Genomic DNA, 20,126 nt, shown 5'->3' with positions numbered 1-20,126 from the left:
TATTTGACCTTAATCATAAATATTTGATTCTGACACTGGACGTTTGTGATTGATAAATATGTCATAGATAATAAATATTTGGGGGTGGTGGCCAAGTGGTTAATATGCTTGGTTTCAGTTCAGAAGGTTCCGGGTTCAAATCCCACCCCTGCTATATTTCTCCATGTAATGTGGAGTTGCGTCAGGAAGGGCATCCGGCGTAAAACTTGCGCCAATTCAACATGCAGATCCACCTTGGATTTGCTGTGGCGACCCCGAGTGCAAACAAGGGAGCAGCCGAAGGAACTTGCTTTACTTTTTATAATAAATATTTGCCATTGATAATCAATACTTATCTTTCATAATTGATATTTGCCATTGATAAAATATATTTGCCATTGATAATACATATGTCATTAAAAATGTTTATCTTTTAAAATTGGTATTTGCTATTAAATTGCAAAAGAGGTCTTGATCTCAATGGGACTAACCTAGTTAAATAAAGGTTAAAATTAGATTTCGATTCAATGCACGTATAGAGTCAGATCACAGCAAAGTTGCCTCAAGGTGCTTCACACAGGTAAGGTCTAAACTTATCAACCTCCTGATCAAGCACATAGGTGATAATGGTAATGAAAAACTCCCCCTGGCATTTTTGAGGAAGGAACCTCAAGCAGACCAGACTTGGGGGGGGGGGGGTGCGCACACTGCTTTGGCCATTCTAACAGATACAAAATAAAAAAAATAAAAAATCCAGATGTGTTATTTTTATTTTCATTGTCTGTGAGATGTTAATGGAAGTTGAGAGATGCAGCTCCTGGACATCATTCTGCAAGTCCGTCAGTGGCTGTACACATTTTTTGTTGTTTTTATAAATTGTTAATTATTATTTATTATTTACAGAGCATTTCCTGCCTGTAGTTTGGGGAATGTTCACAGCCTCTTTCACATAATAACAATGTAATAGACTACATCCATCCTGGGCACTGTGTGCAAAAACATGTCATCACTTCAGCTACACCAGTGATGCTCAACATCCTTCAGAGTGCCACATTGCATTTTGTGCAAATCCTTGCACCAATAAAGATTGCGCCAGCACCACTGGAGTTTCATGTGTGTGCACAGCATGTCAGTAGCTGTGCCGCAGTATGTGTACAGACTGCTGGAGAATTGAGGCCATACTTTTGCCATCACTCCGGATAGTATTCAGCTGACAATTGGCTGCCATGCGTGATCGTGCTGGAAGGACCAATTCTGTGAGATTCCACATGAAAAAGCTATCGCCTGTTTTGGTGCTGTCTTTTTGTCTCCACCTCCTCTCCACCAGTCACACCCCACTGAGATACTACCCTAAGGTCTTGATTAGGATGGGATGCTGCATATACCATGGGTAGGGTAATAGCCTATATTTTCCATTGATAATCATGATTTATCTTTCATGATAGATATTTGCCATTGATAAAAGATACTATCAAGGGTCATGGGGGGGAGCTGGAAGCTATCCCAGCAGACAAAGGCAGAGAGGCGAGGTACACCCTGGACAGGACACCAGTCTATCGCAGGGCTGATAGATATTTGTCATTGATAATCGGTTTGTTTATAATTTGTATTTGTCATTGATAATATTTGCCATTCTTCATTTCATTTGTCTTTAACCATTTTGCCCCACTGGCAACAATTGTTGCCGAAGTGTATCACTGTCATTTTCTACTCACAATAAAAAAATCTCAAAGGTACTAATGCAACTTTTTCCACTTATAAAAAAAAAATGGGCATAAGTGGGTTAATTATACAGTAGATATTTGCCATTTATCATCAATATTTGTCATTGAAAATAAATACCATTATTAATCAATATTTGTCTTTCATAATTGATATGTCATTGTCAGTCTGTAGAAGTCTCCACACAAGTTTGATTAGGTAATCACTACATGACGGTGTAGACTGGTGTGGCATTCTATGCCATCTCATGGAGATGTGGTCAGCCTGGCAGTGTGGGCAGCAGCATACACACCTTTAAATGAAGATCTCATCATATGTTGAGCTCCCGGCTTGTGTCAAACCTATCAGACGCACGGAGGGACTTGCAATCCACGTGGAAGCTTCTGAATGTTGGTGTTTTTTTACCGTTTGTTCTTTATGGTCACGACAGTGAACTGCACCGATCAGTCTGTCACACTGCTCCTGTGGTCTAACAGCATGTACTTAATGAAACAGTTAAGTAGCTATTATGGTGAGAAGCTGAGGCTGCAGTGACAGTGATGTGGTGGCGCTCTGTGGCTGGATGCTGATAGGTTCACTCACGGAATGTATCTGACAATGAGCGCTATAACAGAGACAGGAGGCAACGGGAGGACACACCTCGCTGCATTCAGGCGGTAATTAGAAAAATTAGATCTATGAAAGGCAGCGAGTGATCTAGGCCTTCAACCTACATCTGTGTACGGCTGTAGCAGCACAAAGAGGAGGCAACAATGAGCGCTGAGGAGGGAAGGGGATAAATAATTTAATCCATTATCTACTCTGCAAAGCTCATCAGCACTGCTGCACAATGGCCACGATTGAATTGCTGATTGCATTTCTCTCATACCCTCCAGGAGAAAATGCCCATGCTCCACTATGTGCTCTTGCCTGCCAGCAGAACCAAGAGCGAGGGAGCAAGCGAGAGAGGAAGGGCGATGCAGACTAGTGTAGAGTGTCTTCCACCAAGGTCAAACTACAATGCAGCAAACTAATTAAGAGTATCAGAGAGTTTCGTGTACAGGGTCGACCTCTCTTTTTGTGCTCACAGGCTCATAGTGTCCATTATGGACAATCATGTAGTGCTACATGTAAATGATGGATGTGATGCTGATTAAATCTCCTTTTACTTCATCTTCCACTCCATTCTCGCCGTAATTGATAAGCGTGTCGATAAACACAGCAGACGTGCTGTTGTCTTTGAACAGAAGAATACATGCATGGATTATTGGTTTCCATATTTGCTGATTTATATTTCTAACTCTGTCTTAGTTGGGAAAAATCTGCACGCAGGACCTTGAAAACACTTTGAAGATTAGTGCTGTAAATATATCAAAAATGAAAAAACAAACTATAGCACTGAGGTGAATACCTTTTAAAAGGACATTAAAATTAACTTCATTGATGGGACATAACTAGAAAGGCAATCAGAGAGTGTACCAACGCCACGGTGCCACAGTCCGTAATGTAACAGTAAGTAATGTAATGCCAGAATCAAACTCCAACCCTTTGTCCACTCATCTACTACCCCCCCCCCAGTCAAACAATACATTACTGTCCACATCATTAATCTGGATCTGTATCAAAAGTACACCTAGATCGATGACCATGGGATCCTGGCTACTCACTTTTGCTCTCGATTGTAACTTTGATCCTTTTTGCTGACCTTTGATCTCGATTTTTGAAAATGAACACTGATCTTTGATCCTGATGTGTGATGATGTTCCTGACCTTTGATTCTTCTTGATAATCTTTGTTCAAAAAGACTGAGCATTGATCCTTGTTGCTAAGGGTAGTATCTCACTGGGCTGTGACTGTTGAAGAGCAGTTGGATACACAAATTAGCAACCAAACATGCGAACGAGCGATAATTTTGCATTTGGTATCTCACTGAAGTGGCCACTTGCAGCTGAGATGATGACTTTGCACACAAAGTGTTCAGCTCTTATTATCCATGTGAATAGACTGTGGAAATTCTCTTGACTATACCTATTCATTTTCAACCACATATCTTGTCCATGTCACGCGGCAGCAGACCAAGGAGCTCAACCCACACTTCTCTATCCTCAGTCTTATAACTCTTCCCAGGGGATCACAAGATGTTCCCACGCCAGCTGGGAAATACAATCTCTCTCGTCCTAGGTCTCCTCCTGGTTGTACATGCCTAGAGATGACCAGGGTGCATCCTCACCAGGTGCCCAAACCACCTCCACTGGCTCCTTTTGATGTGAAGAAGCAGCGGCTCTACTATGAGTCCCTCTCAGATAGTCAATCTTCTCACCCTGTCCGGAATAAACCCAGATACCTGACGGAGGAATCTCATTTCTGCCTCTTGTATCCAGGATCTTATTCTTTCAGTCATTACCCAAAGCTCATGACCATAGGTAAGGATAGGAATGCAAATCACCTGGTAAACTGAGAGCCTCACCTTTTGGCTCAGCTCCTTCCTTATCACGACAGCCCGATGTAGTGTCCATACAATTTCAGATGCCACCCCAGTCTGTCTGTTGATCTCACGCTCCAACTTACCTCCATTCGTGAACAAGACCCTGAGATACTTAAACTCTTCTTCCACTTGGGGCAGTAACGCTCCCTTGACCCAGAGGGATCAATCCACCGTGTACAGACAGAGGACCATTGTCTCAGATTTGCAGGTACTGAATCTCATCCCAGTCGGTTCAGACTCTGCTCAAAACTGCTCAGTGCACATTGGAGGTCACCGCCTGATGAAGCTAACAGAACCACATTATCTACAAAAAGCAGAGACACATTAATATTTGATGGGAATATAGCATTTGCTTTCTTCTTCAAAAATGGCACATGGTACATTTTAATCCTGTGAAGCAGGCAGAGTTTTTCTGACATGACAGTTTTTTTTCCCAACATGTTTGCGTGGGATAGCATTACTATTTTTTAAACAATGTAACCTCTAATTGTCTTGTTTTAACAAGAGCTGAACCTGGACTGATTTGATTGTCAGTTTTCCACTTCACTGATTCGCTGAGGTTCCTCTCCCCTCACTCTCTCCTCTGTTCCCCTCCCCCTTGCTCTCACTATTGCCGAGCTTTTTGGAAACACAGAGCCTTTAAATTGTAAAATAAACCGTAAACCTCTGAGTATATCAGCATCTGCCGACACAGAAACAACTCTGGATTATGAAACATTTTTATGGAGGATATTTTTTCCTTTTAAGTCAGATGACTAGAGTAGGCCCATATGTACACTGGCAGTGTTAATTCAACACTGTCAGTGTTAGTTATACACTGGTGATTTTACTTTGTATCCTCTCTGATCTGCTTTCAGCGCTCTGTGAAGCCACAGAGCGCTGAAAGCAGCTGACTGCTGATCTCTCTGCTGTTTGTGGCTTAGATATGAAGAAAATGAGAAATATATTTATTTCTTTAATTATGTGGTTGAAATAGCAAAATAAAACAAAGTATGACTCTATAAGCTTGAAATACGATCAAATTGATCAATTTTTCACCAACATTTCAGTTCATTTTTTGGAAAATCTGCTGGGTGAGACAGCCAATTTGAACCTGAGAGCCCGGCGGAAATTTGCATTACTGGGCGGTACTGCCCGGCACCGCCCACTGTAGCTACAACCCTGGTCACAAGACACCAGCGACGGCTCTGGGAACATACTAGGAGGGGTTTTGCTGCCTTGCCAACTTCCAACAGTTCAAAATCCAGGTGTGACGCTTGCGACGTTCTGAGAGAGAAGTGAGGGAAGAAGGACACCCAACAAATGTTGCACAAAATCAAACGATTTTCCTCGCAATTGCTGTTCAATTGTTCAGTTAGAATCAAATGCTCAGGGCTGAGCATTTGATCCTAAATGCTCGCTTTTAATCCTTATCATTGACCTTTGAGTCCGAACTATGAACCTCATCTCATCTTTGAACCTAGTTTTGAATCTAATCACTCAACTTGGGTCATGTTTCTGACATTTGAACCTAATCTGATCATCAATGGTTGATCCTGATCTTTGAACCTTATTTGTCAATTTGATTATGATCTTTGATATGAAATTTAGATCCAGATTCAAGGAATTGGAATCAAAAATCAGCATTAAGCGTTATAACAGCAGTTTCTGCTAATTGATCTGAATCTGATCTGAATTTAAAAGCTTCTGCTTGGGCTTTACCACACCCCTCCACGACATTTAATTAAAATCCCTTTATTAGTTTTATGTAATACTGCTAAAAATGAAGAAAAAAAACAAACAAACGGACAGCCACTGGTGGTCGCGTAACCACCTTGACAGAGATGATAAGTCGTGAGTGAAGCCTGAAGTCTGAGCCTAAAGTCATTTTGAGAATTTTTATTGAAGGTCTACTGGAATGAATGTTGGATAGCATCAACACGTTTGACTGCAAGAGAACATTTTGGAGCTGTGTGGGACATCTGTGGTCATGTAGTGATCACTGTGTGTCCACCATTGGTGGCTCAGCTCAATAGTCATTCATAATACAGTTACATACTGGACAGGGGAGAGATAAGTGATGCCAATACCTTTGCAGGAGGATGAAGGTTGAAGATGATGAATGTAGGTCACTCTGGAGACTCTATATAGTGCTTTTCCATCCGCATCAGATGCTCAAAGGGCTTTACAAATAACGCCAATGTGAGGGTGCTGCCATACAAGGGGCTCAATACACACCGGGAGCAATAGGGAATTAAAGACCTTGCCCAAAGGCCCTTAGTGATTTTCCAGTCAGGCTGGGATTTGAACCAAGGATCTTCTGGTCTCAAGCCCAATGCCTTAACCACTAGACCATCACCTCCCCTAATACTAACGGAAAGCAAAGCAAAGTACCAGAACACATTTCTCAACTTGACCTGATTATGAATATGGCACAAAAGTTTCCCATTAGGCCTTGCATTTAGGTTTGGGGCTTGGATTCTTGTAACCATCTGTTACAGAGATTCAAGGTTGTACCAAAGAGATACCGACAGTGATTGAAGTATTGTCGGGTTAATTCATGGCCAAAACCGAGAGCATGTGGTGAAGCAGAAATCAACCTTTTTTGCCATCATCCCTGTGGGTTAAACAGTTTAAATTAGGAGCTATTGATGGATAATTGTGGTAATTTAAAAAAAGAAAGTGACGCTTGTCTTTGTGATCTGTCATCTATCACTTGCATTGGGCTTCAGGAAAATGGGAATATCGGGAACACTTGAGGTTTTCTTGGCCCATTGCCTCTGACATGCTGGTTTAATTTTACCTCTCTTTTCAGCATGTGGCATTTACATAAACCACAGAAAGTAGTACACATAATGGTCCCCGTTGGCCAACCGCTTCAAGGCCGTGTCCACGGTCCCACTGAGGGGCAGTCAAGCTGCCTCTCTGCTCTGTTTGCTTTATGGAGCAGTAATAAATCCACTTTGAGGTCAGCCAGGTTCAAGAACTGTGCTGGCTCTCCTATGGTCCGATGAAACAGACTCCAAAAAATGATCCAAAGCACCCTTTCAAAAAGTAGAGCTACTTTTCACTGACGAAAAGAGGTCATTACTTCAGCTGAAACAGGATCACGCTCTGGCTGGCTTTCGTTTTTACTGGGCCTTTGGTCGATCCGTCTCGAGGCGCTCGCTGTCCCTGCAGAAGAACACACAATAAAAGATCTGAAAGTCTCACCTTTCACAACAAGCTGCAATATAGCTTCTAAATTCCCACAGCCTGAATTATTTTGAGTGCTGTCATTATGCAACTACAGCACAAATGGTCCAAGACCAAGTAAAAGTATTTATAGCCGTCACAAGGCATGGGAGCAAAGTGTGCCTAATGGTGTCATTTGTATTGTTAATGGTAATGCACGATTAGTTTGTTCCATTTGGCTTTGCACAGGTGCATTAATGAGGCTCGGTGAACCATTTCAGTCAGTCACGCTGCTCTGCGGAGGCTTTCAGCGAGGCCACGCCGCCCTCTAGCGGCCATCAGTGGAAGGGCAGAAGAGGAAAAATATACCAAAAAGTGAAATAAATCTTTATTTCTAAAACAAGATAAGCAGGAAAATGGATTATTATGATAGGCGGGGGGTAATTTAAACTATAATATTGAAACATTTCAAATAATTTGAACATTAAAACAAAAAACTCAGAATTGCTGCAGTAAACACGAAGCAGGAGCTTTGAAAGTGTGCTGCTAATTAACCTTCAGGCTCATCAGCCAGTCAATACAGAGTGCAGAGCCTTTTTTTAATTGAGATGAAGTAATTATCAGACTGTATTCATCTCGTTAATGAAACAATGTTCCAACATGCCTGCAGCAAAACTCTTTTGAGTTCTGTTTCCTGAGATGGGCAGGTTCTCCTTGCATCCATGGCCACACGGCGTCAGCCGGGCTGGGGGCCTTCCCTCCCTCCCTCCTCTCCATTCTTCCATCACAGAGCGGAGCTGGTAATAATGCTGACTTCAGCAGATCATCCCGTCCCAGTCTGCTATTTCACGCCTTCGCTGGTTAAGTACTCCCTGAAGAGTAAGATTCAGCAAAGCAATTATTCTGCAATTATGGAGCCAAAAGACGGCAGATTGATTCAACTTACTCAAGTCATATACAGCCATACTTGTGCAAAACACTATTACATCTGCTTTCTTTCTGTCTTTTTGTTTGTTTGTTTGCAGATAAACATTGATTGTTCTGATGTCAGTAACTAGTAGTTAGTTACTAGGGCAGTTATGTGTAAAATATCATGACTATTTTGTGTTTTATGGTAAAAGTAACACATTTTGCACAAACATTGTTTGATTAATTATAAGAAAGAGGAGATATCATGCCGAGCTGTTTTATTTTTTAATGTTTTGCTTTTTTTAGGGGGTGTGGGGGGGGGGGGGAGTTGTGGTTGAAATGAAGCACAGAAAATGACACTTCATTATTGTCTGTATGACATATAGTGAGACAGATATGTGAAACAATTGCATGTTTTTATATTAAAAGCACATAATTTTGCACAGGCATTGTTTGATTGATATATATATGTAAATGTTTGGGCACCCCTGATGATTTTCCTTTATAAATCATTGGTTGTCTGGATCAGAAATTTCAGTTAAATATGTCATATAGCAGATGGACACACTGATATTTGAAAAGTGAAATGAAGTTTCTAAAATTTACAGAAAGTGTGCAATAATTATTTAAACATGTAACATTCCAGCTTTCACCGAATTAAATGTTCATTCCATTGAACTCATAAACATTCATTATTTGTTTTATATATATATATATATATATATATATATATATATATATATATATATATATATATATATATATATAATACTGTATATATAATGTCAATCAAATAAAATGTCAGTCCCTAGAGAGTACCAGCAGCTTCCTGTACAGCATTATACAATAGGTACATGAGTATTTGGACAGAGACACAATTTTTGCAGTTTTACCTCTGTACACCACCACAAAGGAGTGATAACCTTTGACTGATGGTGAAACACACAAGTGTTGCACTTTGTACAGCTTCTCCAGTCACAGCACAACAACAGAAGCCTGTAACTCCTTCAGACTTGTCATGGATCTTGATGGCTTCCCTCATGAGTCTGCTTGTTGCACAGTAACCCACTGATGTAAATGCTGTCTTTAAAATGTTTGTGTCCATCCCCTGACTCCTGACTTCTCTAAAGGAAAGTGGCTATGAAAGTAATGATTTGTGTTTATAATAATTCAAGTAACATACATTAGACTATAGTGTCCCATCCAGGGGGAGATGTAAACACTCAGGCACATCCAGGATTATTTTTAATAGCATTCAGTACCAGTTACTTGCTGTTTAGCAACAGAACAATCTGGCTTCATACCCAAGAAGTCAGCCATTGACAGAATCCTCTCTCTGATTGTACTTACTGAATCATGCTACACAATCCAGAGATAATCACTGGCACCAGAGAGCCTCTAGGGGTGTATTGGATTTTTTTTCTTATTGATATTATATGTACAGTGGTAAGTAAAAGTTTGTGCACCCCTGATGATTTCCATGATTTTCCTTTAAAAATCATCGGTTGTTTGGATCAGCAATTTCAGTTAATTATATCATATAGCAGACAAACAGTGATATTTGAGAAGTGAAATGAAGTTTATAGGATTTACAGAAAGTGTGCAATAATTCTTTAAACAAAATGAGCCAGACGCATAAATTTTGGGGACCCCAACAGAAAAAATGCATCAATATTTATTAGATCCTGTTTTTGCAGAAATAACAGCCTCTAAATGCTTCCTATAGTTTCCAATGAGAGTCTGGATTCTGGTTGAAGGTATTTTGGACCATTCTTCTGTACAAAACATCTCAGTTTTGTTGGTTTCCGAGCATGGACAGCCCGCTTAAAAACACACGACAGATTTTCAATAATATTCAGGTCTGGGGACTGAGATGGCCATTCTAGAATGTTGTACTTGTTCCTCTGCATGAATGCCTTAATAAATTTTGAGCAGTGTTTAGGGTCATTGTCTTGTTGAAAGATCCAGCCCCGGCGCAACTTCAACTTTGGCACTGATTCATGAACATCATTCTCAAGAATCTGCTGATATTGACTGGAATCCATGTGACCCTCAACTTTAACAAGATTTCCAGTACCTGCACTGGCCACACAACCCCACAGCAAGATGGACCCACCTCCAAATTTTACTGTAGGTAGCAAGTGTTTTTATTGAAATGCTGTGTTCTTTTTCACCCATGCATACTGCCCCTTGATATGTCCAAATAACTCAATTTTAGTTTAGCTGGCTTGTCCAAATGTGTTTTAGCATACCTCAAGTGACTCTGTTTGTTGCGTGTACACAGAAAAGGCTTCCTCTGCATTTCTCTCTCATTGAGCATCTCCTTGTGCAAAGTGCGCTGTCTAGTTGAACGATGCACAGAGACACTATCTGCAGCAAGATCATGTTGTAGGTCTTTGGAGCAGGTCTGTGGGTTGACTATGACTGTTCTCACCATCCTTTGCTTCATCTTATCTGAGATTTTTCTTGGCCTGCCACTTCGGGCCTTAACTAGTACCGTGCCTGTGGTCTTCCATTTCCTCACTATGTTCCTCACACTGGAAATTGACAGCTAAAATCTCTGAGATAGCTTATTGTATCCTTCCCCTAAACCATGATGTTGAACGATCTTTGTTTTCAGGTCATTTGAGAGTTGTTTAGAGGCTTCCATGTTGCCACTCATTAGAAGAGATGCAAAGAGGGGAAATATTTGTAAATGGCCACCTTAAATACCCTTTCATGATTGGATTCACATGTGTAAGAAGGTCAAGGGTCAATGAGCTTACCAAACCAATTTTGTGTCCTAATAATTAGTGCTAAATGTATTAAAATCAATAAAATGACAAGGGTGCCCAAATTTATGCACCTGCCTAATTTTATTTAAATAATTATTGCATTTCACTTCTCAAGTATCACTGTGTTTGTCTGCTATATGATATATTTAACTGAAATTTCTGATCCAGACAATCAATGATTTATAAAGGAAAATCATGAAAATAATCAGGGGTGCCCAAACCTTTGCATACAACTGTAAATTGTACTTATGGCCTGTGAAGACTGAGGGATTATCATTTATTTTATTTGAGCAAGTTAAAAACATTTATACATCAGGCACATTCGCCTTTTAGAATCTGTACATTGCTCAAAGGGAGTAGGATGAAGTAAGACTTATATTTTCTACCCCCTTTCACATGTACTGTTTTTGGCTGTGCAGACAAGAATAAATAAAAAATGTTATGATCATACGTACCTATATAAACACACACCTATCTATATACATATCAACATATATTTGCATAAATACATTACCTCTATACATATATACACAAATACCTTTACATACACCATAACACACACTAAATTCGATATGACTTGATAATATAAGTTTTAACCCACATACATGCACCCATGGGCACCCGTGTCCATGCATGCATGCACGTTTCCCTGTATTCAATATGACTTGACAATATAACAGTTTTGATTCACATACATGCACCCATGGGCAACCCATGTCCACGTGTGCATGCACGTTCCCTGTATCTTATGACCTGATAATATAACAGTTTTAATCCACACACATGCACACATGGGCAACCCGTGTCCACGCATGCATGCACGTTTCCCTGTACTCGATATGACTTAATAATATAACAGTTTTTATCCACATACATGCACCCATGGGCAACCTGTGTCCACGTGTGCATGCACGTTTCCCATACATTCGATATGAGCTGATAATATAACAGTTTAGATCCAGAAACATGCACACCCGTGTATATACAGAAGATTACGTTATTCAGTTTCATATTTTTTTAATATTTTAAGTTTTAAATTTCTTTTGAATTGATGTAATTTAGTACATACTTTGATGTCCTCGGTTAGGTTATTCCATAAATCCACCCCATGTCTTGTAAGGCACATTTGTTTCATTGTTGTACGGGCACACTGTTTTCTTAAATTATATTTCCTTCTTAAATTGTAACCTTCTCTTTCACTAAACAATTTTTGGAGGTCATCTGGTAGTAGTAGATTTTGTTTCACTTTGTAAATTATTTGTAAAGTTTTAAATTCAGCAAGATCTCTAAATTTTAGGATTTTGGATTGTAAAAACAGTGTACTCGTATGATATCTGAAGCCTGCATTATGGATGATTCTTATTACCCTTTTCTGCAGCTTAAAATGTGTGTCTACATTACTTTTGTATGTATTACCCCATACCTCAACGCCGTAACTAATATATGGTAGTATTAATGTGCAGTAAATAATTTTTTTTTTCTTGTAAATAACAAGAAGCTACTTCATTTAGTTTATTTACTCCACTTCACCTGTAGCTCACACTTTGTTAAATTCCTTTTCTTACCATGATCATCCGGACAGGGAGCGGAATCCCCAGGTCCTAGGACCTATTTAAATACATTTGCATATTTAAATAGGGGCATGGACAGGAAGGAGTTTGGCACTTCTGCATGTGCGCTCAATTCCACATTCAGTGTGATGTACAACAGGAACGTGCTTGGATCCATGTGTACGCACACTTTGATAGATCTCATCCCGTGGGGTCAAAATGATCATGAGAACGGCGAACAAAAATCCCAGAACTACACGGAGGGACCTGATGAATGACCTTCAGAGAGCTGGGACCAAAGTAACAAAGGCTACACACTACACAGAGAGGGACTCAAATCCTGCAGTGCCAGGCATGTCCCCCTGCTTAAGCCAGTACATGTCCAGGCCTGTCTGAAGTTTGCCAGAGAGCATATGGCTGATCCAGAAGAGGATTGGGAGAATATCATGTGGTCAAATGAAACCAAAATAGAACATTTTGGTAAAAACTCATCGTGTTTAGAGGAAGAAGAATGCTGAGTTGCATTCCAGGAACACCATATCTAATGTGAAGCATGGGGGTGGAAACATCATACTTTGGGGCTGTTTTTCTGCAAAGGGGACAGGACGACTGATCTGTGTTAAGGGAAGAATGAATGGGGCCATGCATCATGAGATTTTAAGCCAAAACCACCTCCTATCAGTGAGAGCACTGAAAATGCAACGTGGCTGGGTCTTCCAGCATCACAATGATCCCAAACACGCCGCTCGGGCAACGAAGGAGTGGCTCCGTAAAAAGCATTTCAAGGTCTTGGAGTGGCCTACCCAATCTCCAGACCTCAACCCCATAGAAAATTTGTGGAGGGAGTTGAAAGTCTGTGTTGCCCAGCGACAGCCCCAAAACATCACTGCTCTAGAGGAGATCTGCATGGAGGAATGGGCCAAAATACCAGCTACAGTGTGTGCAAACCTGGTGAAGACTTACAGGAAATGTTTGACCTCTGTCATTGCCAACAAAGATTATGTTACAAAGTATTGAGTTGAACTTTTGTTATTGACCAAATACTTATTTTCCACCATAATTTATAAATAAATTCTTTAAAAATCCTACAATGTGATTTCCTGGAATTTTTTTTTCTCATTTTGTCTCTCATAGTTGAAGTGTACTTATGATAAAATTTACAGACCTCTCTCATCTTTCTAAGTCGGAGAACTTGCACAATCAGGGACTGACAAAATACTTTTTTGCCCCACTGTACAGTTCAAAATCAAATACAGCACAGATTGAACAACAGTGAGGAATCTACATCTGTAGCCAGTAACAGACCGTTCAGCAACGTAGGAAGAGCAGTTTTCATTGAATGATGCACCCCGTCTGCTGACTGTAGAGGTTCCAAAAGCAGGACAATGACCCGAAGCACACGGCCAAGATATCAGGAGTGGATTCAGGACAACTCTGTGAATGTCCTTGAGTGGCCCAGTCAGAGCCCAGACCTGAATTCAATTGAACATCTCTGGAGAGATCTGAAAATGGCTGTTCAACAATGCTCCCCATCCAACCTGATGGAGCTTGAGAGGTGCTGCAAAGAGGAATGGACAAAACTGCCCAAAGATAGGTGCACTATGCTTGTGGCATCATATTCAAGAAGACATCAGGCTGTAACTGCTGTCAAAGGTGCATGAAGAAAGTATTGAACAAAGGGTATGAATAGTTATGTGATTTCTTAGTTTTTATCTATCTATAAACCAAGAAACATCTGTGTGTATGTGGCTGTCATATCTCTCTGTTTGTCAAATCAATCTCAGCTTTTGGATATTACTTGCGCATGGCACAATGATGTGCATCCTTTATTATGAAAATTTGGGGGATTCATTTTCAAAACTTTTCTTTTACATTAAACTGTTATTTTGACATCGTAACATTAGTACTTCCAAGATGGCACCTTCTGTGGTGTGTCGTAACTGTAAGCTAACTCTGCCCAAGAGTTGCAACTTCAATGTCAGGGTAAGGAGACAAAACAGACTGCAGGAGAATAACTTTTGAGAATGGCAGTCAGTTAAATGTGTTCTTTAAATGTTTGTTTGCAAATAATATCGTGTAGCTCACTAATGTTACTGGTAGCAAAGTTAAACAACAACAAATATTTCATGTTGCTCACACCATTTCACAATAAAATGTTTAATGCCAGCATCCCATCAGATACTTTTACTGTGAAAGGCGAGCTGTCAGTGTTCCTTCCTTTGGAAAATCTATAAATGTTTGCATGGAATATGGAAATATACATGGAATAAACCATAGCAGGATGAATTTTTGGGTCATTTGGTTCCAAAAACCCATATGGAGTAATGCGTGTGTTGTATATGTGCTGTTGACGTAGAAAACCACTCTGTTGCTATTGTTCATTGTGGCCATGTCATTCTTTACATGTGATGATTATACTCAACTGATGTTCCTGAAATAAAAATTACATAGATTTTGTTTGTTACAATTGATCGTAACATATGTACTGAAATTAGGCTTTTTGTCAATTACTCTTAAAAAAAAAAAAACACCAGATAGGCTTATTGTTACTATAGAAGTTGAATATAAACTTGGGGTCAAGCAACTACTAGGTGCAGCGGTTCTCAAGATATAACATTTTCGTCGATATTTTTGGTGATTTTTGAACCTGATATCTTCCATGCAAACATTTATAGATTTCCAATTTTTTTGAAATAACACCCCTCCCTAATTAAACAACACCATGGAGCCACCCTGAGTACTGGATGGCAACCATCTATGCAGAAAGCTGGTCCGTCCCCACATATCTAAAATAGCCATCTATCTGCTGCTGTCCCTGTGGCCTTCTCTGGGTCCGCAGCACTCATGCACCTATGTGCTGGATCACACATAAAAGAAAAACACACCACATCGCCAAAATGTCCAAGCTTAAGCTCCCTCACAATGCAAGTGATACTTCTTTTCTTAGTTCCCCTTGTTTGACACCATGTCATTCCAGCGGTTCAGCAAGATTCTCCAAAGGGACCTAGTTTAACACCTCTGCAGACATGTTCAAGACCCTGGGAAGGAGTCAAGGCAGTGTCTCCACCAGCATCATCTTTGCAAAGATTAGCACAAGTGGAAACAGGTGACCCAGGCTGCTGAGCCACCAGCCTCTTCCTCCACTCTGGAGTTGACTCACAGGGTGCTTTGAAGGATCCAGTGGAATATGATGGATTCTGGCTGCATGGCCTTGGGAAATAATTTTCCAGCCAGTTCACCATAAAGCCAACCTTAAATAAACACTGCTGCAAATAATGACATTAACATTGTGGCCGAGTCTAGACAATGTTCAGAGGCAGGTTCACGTCTGCCACAGTGTGAGCTTGTGTTTCCACCTGCTGGACCTCAGGTGCCATTACATCCTCTCCTCACAGTGGAGGTCCCTTCTAAGAGTGAAATTGAACATAATTAGCCCTTATAGTATAGTTGATGTAGGATCTGGTTTACTTTAGTCCTGATGGAATGTGCTTTGCTGACTTCAACCAGATAGAAATCTAAGAAATTTATAAGCATGTGTGCCTTTGACACACACAACCGAATTTCTATTGTGTGCAGTGTGGGGATGATGAAACCTCTCCAGACTTTCTGCCTTATTAGTAAGACAGCAGGAAACCCAGGGACATTTTGGACTAATTAAAGAACACTGTCAGGAAAAGCCCAGACCATACACTGGGCTATGGGATGTGATCCAGACAAAGGCCTTGGTTTCCATAACCAGTATCTATCCATCTAACAGGGACTGGATCCTGATCTTACTACTAGCGTGTTGCCTGTGGGGATCCACGGGCTCTAGACTGGGTAGTATTTAGAAAATAGGTAGCTGACATGTTTCAAGGGTGGTAATAGTTTCTATAATGATTTGGAATGGTGTGATTCCAGAATGTTTTTAGAACCTTAGACCTCAACAGTTTTTAGAAGAACTCAACCCACTTGTTACCTGAAAATTACATAATTTTTTAATCATAATTTATTATCTTCATGTATTTCTAAAGTGTTTAAGTTCTTGTGAACATATACACACAATTATTATATTATCAGTATTATTTTATTTTTACTTCTATTTTGTTATTTGATTTTTAAATGGACCACAATGGAAATAAATGTCACTTTCTTGCGTCATCCATGTATTTTTAATGTATTTACAATTATATACTTACATTGAACTTACTAAATAAAATCATGCACGCACTCACGCTTTCCATATATAGATGATTTACTTCCCCCTGCTGGATTGGCGTGAGTCTAGAATGTAAATATCATTATCCATTGTTCAGTGTCGTTAACTAATATATGTAGCTTCTCTAAAAATATTAGTCCTATCAATGTTCAGTTTTAGCGCCATTCATCCCTGAATACAAAATGGCAAATGTCAGCTCTCCCCAGTTTGTGCGTGATCAAAATTGCACACATGCAGAGCTTTATGTCTTTTCTGCATTTTGCTGTAAGCAGGGGTTTTTAATTTGACAGGGACTGTGGCAGAAGACATTAAAAGCACTACACTTTTCACATATGGTACCAGGAGCATGACACTTAGTCACTCATGGTAACAGCAACGAAACACTTAACTAAACTGACTGAACCAATTGAACTACACAAACACAATAAATCAATACCACCAACAACACTGTTAAACTAACATAACCACAATAACAACATTTAAACCCCAAACGCCCATGGTGCATTGCAGCACAATGTCCATTGTTTGCTGATTAGCTAAAATCGCTAATTTCTCAAAAAATATTTGTCCTATCGACTTTGTTTTAGCAGCGTTCATCCTTGACCCAAAATATATAAGCATACCAAATGGCAAATGTCAGTTCTTCCTGGTTTCGCCATGATTGAAGCCATATGCACGCTTGCACACACAGAGGCCATTTGCTATTATAATATAGACAACAAAACTTGTATGGCGTCTCTACAGTTATTTAAAAAAAAAAGAAAAAAGACAACACCCATCCATCCATTTTCTACTGCATTTAACGGTTACAGAGGGGCTGAAGCTTATCTTAACAGTTATAGGGCATGAGGCCGGGTACACTCTGGAAAGGACACCAGTCTGTCACAGGGCCACAAATAGACAAACACATTCACACACGGCCAATTTAAAGTGTCCAGTTCACAGAACATATGCAACTTTACATATGGGAGGAAGCCGGATTACCCAGGGGGAATCCCAACAAACATGGGTAGAACATCCACAAAGAAAGGCCACAGGTGGAAAGCGAACCCACAGCTTTCTGGTTCTGAGGCAACAGCACCCACTGTGTGGCCCAAAAACAACAGATGAATTACTAAAATATTAAAAATATGTAAGAAAATAACAGCAGCAGAGTAACAGCACAGATAATATCGGCCTCACACAGTACACATCCTAGCTGTGGTTTACATCGTCCTTAATATAGTTTCTGGTGTCACTGATCAGGGTTCTTGTGCTCAGGATGATGGTGAAAGCATTGGTTCTCCCGACTCTAGCCTGCTGTGGTCGGTTTGTGTGGAAACACAAACTGAACACCCCCCCCCCCCCCTCTCCAGGGGGGGATATCTTACTCCCGACCCTGGATATCATATCCTGCCATTTTTCACCTTTAACTTGCTGTGCAGCACCCATCTGGGGCTCCACGCAAGATCTCATCCCGTGGGGTCAAAATGATCATGAGAACGGTGAACAAAAATCCCAGAACTATACAGAGGGACCTGATGAATGACCTGCAGAGAGCTGGGACCAAAGTAACAAAGGCTACACACTACGCAGAGAGGGACTCAAATCCTGCAGTCCCAGGTGTGTCCCCCTGCTTAAGCCAGTACATGTCCAGGCCTGTCTGAAGTTTGCCAGAGAGCATATGGATGATCCAGAAGAGGACTGGAAGAATATCATGTGGTCAGATGAAACCGAAATAGAACATTTTGGTAAAAACTCAACTAGTCATGTTTGGAGGAATACAAATGCTGAGTTGCATCCCAAGAACACCATATCTACTATGAAGCATGGGGGAGGAAACATCATGCTTTGGGGCTGTTTTTCTGCAAAGGGGACAGGACGACTGATCCGTGTTAAGGGAAGAATGAATGTGGCCATGTATCATGAGATTTTAAGCCAAAACCACCTTCCATCAGTGAGAGCATTGAAGATGCAATGTGGCTGGGTCTTCCAGCATGACAATGACCCCAAACACACTGCTCGGGCAATGAAGGAGTGGCTCCGTAAAAAGCATTTCAAGGTCCTAGAGTGGTCTAGCCAGTCTCCAGACCTCAACCCCATAGAGAATTTGTGGAGAGAGTTGAAAGTCCATGTTGCCCAGCGACAGCCCCAAAACATCACTGCTCTAGAGGAAATCTGCATGGAGGAATGGACCAAAATACCAGCTACAGTGTGTGCAAACCTGGTGAAGACTTACAGGAAACGTTTGACCTTTGTCATTGCCAACAAACATTATGTTACAAAGTACTGAGCTGAACTTTTGTTATTGACCAAATACTTATTTTCCGCCATAATTTACAAATAAATTCTTTAAAAATCCTACAATATGATTTCCTGGAAATTTCTTCCTCATTTTGTTTCTCATAGTTGAAGTGTACCTATGATGAAAATTACAGACCTCTCTCATCTTTCTAAGTAGGAGAACTTTTACAATCAGGGACTGACTAAATACTTTTTTATCCCACTGTATGTCTTAATGTTTTAACATATACTATTACATGCGAGACATTAAGGACTGGACAGAAGAGGCTGTGCTTTGCCTGCAGGACTGCTATGACTGCACTGATTGGGACATCTTCAAAGAAGCTTGCCGTGACGATCTTGCTGACGTACTTTCTTCATATGCCGCCTTTTGCAGGGATATGATCATTCCCTGTAGGTAGGGATGGGTATCGAGAACCGGTTCCTTTTGGGTATCATTAAGAAATGATTCGATCCACCGACATCAATAAGCTTTTTGCTTAACGATTCCGTTATCGGTCCTTCAGACTGGCCGTTGTTTTGGGGGGTGTTTGTCAGGAAAATGATCATTTCTCTACGTTGATTACAGACCCTGCAGCGGGTCTGTAATCAAGTTTTCTGCAGCGCGGCTTTGCTTTGAAACTTGAACCAATCGAAGCAGTGGTTCGCAGATTGAAGCAGTGCTTCGATCAATTGCTTCGTTTATTCATTTTTTGGACTGGAGTTGAAGAGCCCTGTTCTACACACTGACCCAACACCATTCATCGATGGAATGCTGCCAAAAAAGAAGACAGCAAAGGCCAAGAATGTCACCATTATACGTGGCCATGGACAGGGCAGAGGTGCCGCAGCCCAGCAAGGCCCTGCTGAGCCAGTGCCTGGACTGCACCAAGAACCACCACCACCGCCACTACCAGAAGCTGGGCCCACACCAACCCCCCCACCCCCACCCCTCCCGCGCGCAGCATGTCATGGTCACAACTGAGATCACCGAGGAGCATGAGCAGAAAATGGTTGACTGGCTCCATGCTCCAGAATGCATCCTCAACAAAAAACGCCCCAACTACATCAAGAAGGGCCTGAAGGATGCACTGTGGGAGGAGAAGGAGATGGGT

At 40.8% G+C, this 20,126-nt stretch overlaps 1 long non-coding RNA gene across 1 annotated transcript; it reads left to right on the top strand.

The window, feature by feature from the left end:
* The first annotated feature begins 1,241 nt into the window (after positions 1-1,241).
* Positions 1,242-19,856, top strand: LOC117518054. The gene is made up of 3 exons (XR_004562903.1): positions 1,242-1,334; positions 6,426-6,435; positions 19,847-19,856. It is a non-coding gene; the product is annotated as an uncharacterized LOC117518054 (long non-coding RNA).
* Positions 19,857-20,126: the final 270 nt, after the last annotated feature.

Source organism: Thalassophryne amazonica, chromosome 10, assembly GCF_902500255.1.
Source record: "Thalassophryne amazonica chromosome 10, fThaAma1.1, whole genome shotgun sequence".
Classification (NCBI taxonomy): Eukaryota; Metazoa; Chordata; class Actinopteri; order Batrachoidiformes; family Batrachoididae; genus Thalassophryne; species Thalassophryne amazonica.
This window is presented reverse-complemented; position numbering and strand designations above follow the sequence as displayed.